The 7,781-nt window shown below is 41.5% G+C and overlaps 1 non-coding gene across 1 annotated transcript; it reads right to left on the reverse strand.

Moving 5' to 3' along the window:
• Positions 1-487: 487 nt before the first annotated feature.
• LOC148545749 (small nucleolar RNA R71) lies at positions 488-594 on the reverse strand. Its single transcript, XR_015900313.1, has one exon. It is a non-coding gene; the product is annotated as a small nucleolar RNA R71 (small nucleolar RNA).
• Between the last annotated feature and the right edge of the window lie 7,187 nt (positions 595-7,781).

A 7,781-nucleotide genomic window follows, 5' to 3' on the forward strand; every position in this document is an offset into this window, starting at 1 on the left:
TGCAAAGGAAGAGGATGAGTACTTTGAACCAAACATGGATGAGAACATGGAGAACCATCATGGAGAAGAAGCTCACAACCGTGGCAGAGAAGGTCCAGTGCATCAGGCTGGACAAGAGAGAAGAGTTCTGGGTTCTTACATCAACCCAAATCTAGGAAACTGTGGAAGTAGCATCCAAAGGCCAACCATACATGCCAACAACTTTGAACTAAAGCCACAGCTCATCACCCTTGTTCAGAACAATTGTTCATTCGGAAGAAGTGTCTAAGAAGACCCCAATCAGCATCTAACCACCTTCTTGAGGATATGCGATACTGTGAAGTCTAATGGTGTTCACCCTGACACCTATAGACTACTTCTGTTTCCCTTCTCACTCAAGGACAAAGCATCTAAATGGCTGGAATCCTTTCCAAAGGAAAGTTTAGCAACCTGGAAAGACGTGGTGAACAAATTCTTGGCAAGATTCTATCCTCCTCAACGAATCAACAGGTTGAGAGCTGAGGTACAAACCTTCAGGCAGCAAGATGGTGAGACTTTATATGAAGCATGGGAGAGGTTTAAGGACCTGACAAGAAGATGCCCGCCAGATATGTTCAATGAATGGGTGCAGTTGCACATTTTCTATGAAGGCCTTTCGTATGAATCAAAGAAGGTAGTAGACCACTCATCCGGGGGATCTCTGAACAAGAAGAAGACCATTGAAGAAGCCATAGATGTTATTGAGACTGTAGCAGAGAATGACTACTTCTATGCTTCTGAAAGAGGTAACACTAGAGGAGTGATGGAGCTGAACAATGTGGATGCACTGCTAGCTCAAAACAAGCTTATTACCAAGCAGTTGGCTGATCTTACCAAAAAGATGGAGAGGAATCAAGTGGCAGCAATCACCACCTCAGCAGCAGCTCAAGAAGGAGTGAATGAAGAAGCAGGGGGTGATCAGGAACAAGCCAACTACATTGGAAATTCACCTAGGCAGCACCATGATCCATACTCTAAACCATATAATCCTGGTTGGAGGAACTACCCAAATTTTGGGTGGGGAAACCAATAAGATCAAAGCCAGGATCAGAGACGCCACAACCCCAATAACAATGCAGCTCACCAACACTCCACACAGAGGTCTTATCAACACCCACCTAACAACACCTCTCAGCATCCATACCAAAGTCAAAATGGCCCTTCTCATCCTTCCAATCTCGACTCACCAACATCTGAAGATAGACTCTCAAGGATTGAAACTCTGCTTGAAAGCATATGCAAAGAGATCCAAGATAGTAAGGTGTTCCGAGAGGAAGTGCGATCCAACATGCAAAATCAAGATGCTGCCATCAAGAAACTTGAGACACAAATTGGCTACCTATTTCAGCAAGCTCCTGGCCATAACCTTTGCAGCAACATTGAGTCAAGGCCAAGGGAGGAATGTCAAGCTATCACCCTCAGAAGTGGGAAGGAATTGAAAGAGACTTCCAAGCAACCACAAGAGAAAGATTCAATTAAAAGAAAGGAGGAACAAGATGAAGTTCAAGTCCCCACCTCTAACTCACATCAAAAGGAAGAAGAGCTGAAGCCATATATGCCGAAAGTCCCATATCCTCAACAATTGAGGAATAAGGGGGATGACAGCCAGTTCTCCAGATTTTTAGAAATCTTCAAGAAACTGCAGATTAACATACCCTTTGCTGAAGCAATAGAGCAAATGCTGCTCTATGCCAAGTTCTTGAAGGAGTTGATGACCAAGAAGAGAAGCTGGAAGAACAACGATACTGTGATACTAACCGAGGAATGCAGTGCCATCATTCAGCATAAACTGCCCCAGAAATTGAAGGATCCTGGGAGCTTTCAGATTCCGTGTATTATAGGAGAAATAACACTGGAGAAGGCTCTATGTGATTTAGGAGCCAGCATAAATATGATGTCTGTAGCTATGATGAGAAAAATGAAGATTGAGGAGGCCAAACCAACAAAAATGGCCTTACAACTGGCAGACCGATCATTCAAGTTTCCTCACGGCATAGTGGAAGACTTGCTAGTGAAGGTAGGAGACTTTATCTTTCCAGCAGACTTCGTACTGTTAGATATGAAGGAAGGAGCTAAGGCTTCTATCATCTTGGGTAGACCATTCCTAGCTACTGCCGGTGCTGTCATTGATGTCCAAAAGGGCGAACTTACCCTTAGACTACACAATGAAACAATGATGATCAATGTGTTCAAGGCCATGAACTACCCATAGGAACCATTGGGAGAATGTATGAGGTTGGACTCACTGGAAGATGTAGTACAAGAGATTTTTGAAGAGGAAGAACTTGAGGGGTTAGCAGAAGAGGAGGAATCAGCATCAAGCGAAGAAGCTGCAACAGCTGAGGTTCAAGCTCAGTGCACAATAGAGGAGAAGAATGGAAAGAAAGAAGCACCCAAACTTGAACTAAAGGCACTACAACCCACTCTCAAGTATGCATATCTAGGAGAGAATGAAAGTTATCCAGTGATCATAAATTCATCCCTCAGCCAAGAACAAGAGGAAGAGCTACTCCAAGTATTGCAAAGGCACAAAGATGCCATAGGATGGACCTTTGCTGACTTGAAGGGAATCAGTTTGGCCATATGTATGCATAAGATACTGTTGGAAGATGATGTCAAACCATCCATTCAACCCCAAAGGAGGCTGAACCCAGTCATGAAGGAAGTGGTACAGAAAGAAGTCATGAAGTTGTGGCAAGGAGGAGTGATCTATCTGATCTCAGACAGCCCATGGGTCAGCCCTGTACAAGTTGTCCCAAAAAAGGGAGGAATCACTGTGGTCCCCAATGAGAAGAACGAACTAATCCCTACAAGGACCGTCACAGGATGGCGGATGTGCATAGACTACAGAAAACTCAATGAAGCTATACGAAAAGATCATTTCCCCCTTCCTTTCATGGATCAGATGCTGGAAAGACTTGCAGGAAATGCATATTACTGTTTTCTCGATAGTTATTCAGGATATAACCAAATAGTTGTTGATCCAAGAGACCAAGAGAAAACCTCCTTTACTTGCTGATGAGATATTTTGGTGAGAAACGAATTTCTACCAAAACACCCAAAACTAACCGGCAAGTGTACCGGGTCGTATCAAGTAATAAAAACTCACGGGAGTGAGGTCGATCCCACAGGGATTGAAGGATTGAGCAATTTTAGCTTAGTGGTTGATTTAGTCAAGCGAATCAAGTGTTGGTTGGGTGATTTGTGATTTGCAGAATGTAAATTGCATGAAATCAAAGAGAGCGGGAAAGTAAATTGCTGAAACTTAAAGAACAAGAAATTAAATAACAGAAACTTAAAGTGCAAGAAATGTAAATTGCAGAATCTTAAAGTGCAAGAAATGTAAATTGCTTGAAATGTAAAGGGGATTGGGATGTGGATTTGCAGAATTTAAACAAGGAGAAACTAAATTGCATCAAACAGAAGAGGAAAAGGGAATTGGGATTGAACCGGATCTTGAAGCAATAAAGTAAATTAACAGAAAAAGCAATAAACAGAGAATTGAAATGAGAAATTCAGATCTCAGGACCCAGAGACTAGAAAACCAAGTCTAGATCTCAATGCCTTCCTAGATCCAACAAGAACAATAGCAAGGAAATTGTAAATTGCAAAGAAAAGAGATGAAGAACAATGAACCGGAAATGAAATGCAATTAACAGTAAAGAAAACAGAGAGATCCAAGATTGAGATTGAAACAGAATTTCTTCAATTCTCCAATCCAAGATCCAAGACAAGTGTAAAATGAAATTGCAAGTAAAAGGAAACAAAGAAATTCAAGTGCACTCAGTAACAAAAGCTTCCCAAAAACTATTCTGAAAATTCTAAAAGGAAAGCTCCCTAAACAAATTGAATTCTATCCTATTTATACACTTTCCAAAATGATCTTCAAGCCTTGAGTTGGGCCTTTGTTGTTGGTGGAATTGGGTTGAAAGAGGCCTTGGTTGATTGCTCTTGAAGATTGAAGAAGAACCGAAGTGAACCAATTGAACCGGAAGTGAAGTTAGCCAACGTTGGTCTTCAACGTTAGGGCCAAAGTTAGGGGTCTAACTTTGACCCCAACTTTTCATAGCAGCAAACCACACCCTTCTGGTATGGACGTTGGCGCCAACGTTAGGGGTCTAACTTTGACCCTAACGTTGGCCTTGCTTGGTGTGATTGGCGCCAACGTTAGCCTCCACGTTAGGGGGCTAACGTTGGCGCAAACGTTGGCCTTCCCCCATTGTGATTTAAGTGCCAACGTTAGCCTCCAAGTTAGGGGGCTAACGTTGGCTCAAACGTGGGAGCCCAGGGAATACTTCATGCCCAACGTTAGCCTCCAAGTTAGGGGGCTAACGTTGGGGCTAACTTCAAGCCTCCAAGTTCAATTTCAACTTCCATTCTTCACTTCTAGCCATTCCTCTTTGCTTCAACCTTTCTCCAAGCCTTCTTCACCTATCATTGATCAACCAAACTAATCAAAGCTTTGCTCAAAATCATGAGGTATTCAATCTTTCACAATATGCAACAATTATAGCTTAAAACCTCATGAAATTGCATGAATTCATACATGGTTGATTAAATCAAAGGAAACATGAAAATCTACCCAATTGGCTTGCTTATGGCTCAAGAAAGTGCATAATTCTAATGAAAACTAAAGAAAAAGACTAGCTAAAATGAGCTAGGATGACTTGTCATCACTTGCCCATATGGAGTGTTTGCCTACAGGCGCATACCATTTGGGTTATGCAATGCACCTGCAACCTTCCAACGCTGCATGCTCTCCATTTTCTCAGATATGATAGAAAAATTCATCGAAGACTTTATGGATGACTTCTCAGTATTCGGAGATTCCTTTCCTAATTGTCTAGATCACCTATCCCTGGTGTTGAAGAGATGTCAAGAAACCAATCTGGTCTTGAACTGGGAGAAATGTCACTTCATGGTAACAAGAGGAATAGTCCTTGGCCATAAGGTGTCTAACTAGGGCATTGAGGTAGACAGAGCGAAGGTGGAACTCATTGAAAGATTACCTCCATCTAGTGATTGCAAGGCAATTAGGAGTTTTTTAGTGCATGCTGGCTTTTACAGACGGTTTATTAAAGATTTTTCAAAGATAGCCAAGCCCTTAAGCAATCTCCTTGTATCTGATACACCATTTGTCTTTGATGAAAAGTGCATGCTAGCTTTTGAAAACTTGAAAAAGAGGCTGTCCTCTGCCCCTATCATTTCCCCATCTGATTGGAATTTACCATTTGAACTGATGTGCGATGCATCTGACTTCGCAGTTGGGGCAGTGTTAGGATAGAGGAAAGAAAACTTAGTCCATGTAATATACTATGCCAGCAAAGTCCTCAATGAGACTCAAAGAAACTTTACCACTACTGAAAAGGAGTTGCTGGCAATAGTTTTTGCATTTGACAAGTTTAGATCATACCTCATTGGTGCCAAAGTAATCGTTTTCATAGATCACACAGCACTTAAATATTTGTTTTCCAAGCAAGAAACAAAACCAAGACTAATAAGATGGATCTTGTTGTTGCAGGAATTCAACATTGAAATTAGAGACAAGAAGGGAGTGGAGAACAAGGTAGCGGATCACCTGTCCAGAATCCCTCATGAAAAAGGTGGAACACATGGTACAAGTGTGAATGAATGTTTCCCAGATGAGCAGTTAATGACGGTTCACAAAGCACCTTGGTTTTCAAACATTGCTAATTTCAAGGCAACTGGGGCTTTACCTCCAGAGATCAACAAACATCAAAAGAGAAAGCTCATCAATGATGCGAAATATTTTGTCTGGGATGAGCCATATCTCTTCAAGAAGTGTTCAGATGGAATCCTGAGAAGATGTGTTTCGGAAGAAGAGGGACGAGAGGTCTTGTGGAACTGCCACGGCTCATGCTTTGGAGGCTATTTTGGAGGGGACAGAACTGCAGCAAAGGTGTTACAAAGCGAATTCTTTTGGCCCACCCTTTTCAAGGATGCCAAAGAACTGGTAAAGAATGGCAATGAATGTCAAAGAGCTAGAAACTTACCCAAAAGAAATGAAAATGCCAAGATTTATAAAGAAAAGGCAAAGAGAAAGCACGACCTCCATTTGACACCCAGAAGCTTCGAAGAAGGACAGCAAGTGCTCCTCTACAATTTCAAATCAAGACTTTTCCCTGGAAAACTCAAATCAAGGTGGTCAGGACCCTTTCTTGTCATAAAGGTCTCACCGTATGGGCACATAGAAATCATGGAGGAAAGTTCAAAGAGGAAGTTCACTGTGAACGGACAAAGGCTCAAACACTACATGGACAACATGGGGGAAAACCCCAAAGTGAAGTATCACCTCAAATAATGGAGGAATCGTCGAGCTAGCGACGCTAAAAGAGCGCTTCGTTGGGAGGCAACCCAACCTAAGGTAGTTTTCTTTTCATTTGCATTTCAATAAAAATCACAAGTAGTTTTCCCCGTATTGTGAGGAGCTAAGTTTGGTGTTACACACCAAAGCAATACAAGAGTGAGAGTGTAATTCTAAGTTTGGTGTTCCACCAAAAATTTCAGTTAGAATCACACTACACTCCTTCAAGGGCAAATTGCTAGATCCAACCAATCAGGGAAACCACTTAACAGTAGTTAGTTTCTAGTTCACAGTTGTTTTGCTGATAACAATACATGAGCTTTTCTATATGTACTCAACCTGCTGTATTAGGCAAGGAACTAAGTTTGGTGTTCACACACCAAGTTAAGTTCAGAAACTCACAAGCATACATGCATACTAACTATTTCTCAAGTGCTTTGGGAACAAGCAACTTCCAACGACCTTGCAGGAATCTCCTGGAGAATTAGTGCACCATCATCCAAGAAGGCGAAGAAAAATGCAAAAATTATGGATGATGACAAACAAGAGGGAGAGCATGAGCAATCCCATGAATAAAAGGTGGTGGAGTTCCCTCATTGTCCCATCTTTTTCAAGTTTTAAATAAGGAAAATCATGTATGAGATAGAACATGCTTCCATGGTAGTTTAGGAATTTTCAATTCTGTCTTTAGTGTTTTCATTGCCTTTTTCATATGTGTGCTGGTCCAAGTTACATGCTGCATTTTCACCTTGCTTACTTGTATGCTTGTCTTTTTTTAAACTAAATAAAAAGAGATGTTATGAAAGACCAGAGTGGAGTTCAATTTGTGGAGTAAGTCCTTAAATTCGTGGGGTAGTAATCACTTAGCTAAGTTGGTTCACCAACAAGGTGGGAAGGCAACTATCTGTCATGAATCATATACTTGAAACACACCCCATGAGACTAGCTAAATAATAAGATCCCAGTAATAAAAAGGAAAAGAACACTAAGAGTTGAAAAAGAAAGAAAGGTAATAAAAAAATAAGGCTAGGCACCAAGGGCTTGAACCTTGAGGGATGTGTCTGTGGTGCTCTTGTACCAAGGATCTGCTTGGATGAATAAGTTCTTAGGAGTGCTTCAATACTTGGTAACTTGGGTTAACTAACCCTGGATTATCAACTGAAAATCAACTATCAAGAGCAACCTTGCTATAGAACATTTAGTAACCCAAAGAGGTGCTGGACACCAAGACCTTAAGGAAAGAAAATAACAAACCATGTGCCTGTGGTGTGCATGTATAGGGGGGAGAGACTTGAGGGAGTAAGTCCTTAGGGGTGCTTCAACACCTAGCACCTTGAACCAACTGGTTCAGGAGTGTTGGCTGAAAACTTATCTTAAAGATTCGCCCTCTCACAGAACACTTAGCCTAAGGATGTAATAAACCTTGGAAGGACAAAGG

The sequence above is a fragment of the Arachis ipaensis genome, chromosome B9, assembly GCF_059453495.1.
Source record: "Arachis ipaensis isolate K30076 ecotype BB chromosome B9, ASM5945349v1, whole genome shotgun sequence".
NCBI lineage: Eukaryota > Viridiplantae > Streptophyta > Magnoliopsida > Fabales > Fabaceae > Arachis > Arachis ipaensis.